This window comes from Clytia hemisphaerica, unplaced genomic scaffold (assembly GCF_902728285.1).
Source record: "Clytia hemisphaerica strain Z4C2 unplaced genomic scaffold, Clytia hemisphaerica genome assembly, whole genome shotgun sequence".
In the NCBI taxonomy this organism is placed as follows: domain Eukaryota; kingdom Metazoa; phylum Cnidaria; class Hydrozoa; order Leptothecata; family Clytiidae; genus Clytia; species Clytia hemisphaerica.
Window position 1 is genome coordinate 19,426 of NW_027103550.1, and position 821 is coordinate 20,246.

Genomic DNA, 821 nt, shown 5'->3' on the forward strand with positions numbered 1-821 from the left:
ACGAATTTTTACATACCACCACCCAGACTCTTGGAAGAAGTATTTTACTACCCTGGTAGTAAAAGTTTTTGGGACAATTTGTCATAGAGACCACCTATTTTTTGGTTGCTTTTCGGACTGATTAAAAAAAAAAAGCTAAAAAATGATTATTTCTGTGACACATTTTTCACTTAGTGCAAAAATTAATGTTTTGCCCTTAGAATTCAAGTGTTTTTTATATTGACAAAAAAATTCGAGAATTTTTTGTTTACAGCAAACAACTTTCCAACAGAAAATTTTTTCAAATTATAAAAATTTTCAGATCTTTTCATTAAAGTCATCTAAAAAATTAAAAGAATTACAAAAACAGCAAAAATTTGCTAATTTTACCAGTTTTAACTACCCAGGTAGTAAATTTTTTCAACATTTAACACATAGATACCACCCATTTGAATATTTAACTACCCTGGGTAGTAAAAGTTTTTTTCAATTTTTCGTCACACCACCACCGTAGTAAACGTCATTATGTCTAAGATTTTACTACCGACCCCCCCCCCCTGCTATTTCATCTAAGAAAATTTACAATTTCCTTGTTACTTGATAATGAGCAGTTAGTTAAAAGTGCTACTTGTTATTAAGAGACACCGGTATATGAGTATTGAGTAATGATTGCATTGATAGGGTCTACTGGAGCATGTATTTAACTTTAGTTTCTTTAAATTTTGGGAAAATTGCTCAAAAAAAATATTATCTTAAAAATGGCAATGCAAACTAAGTCCATCCACAATGATTATAAATGTCATGTACTTGTTGTAATACAATTCATTTCCATCTTTTTGTAT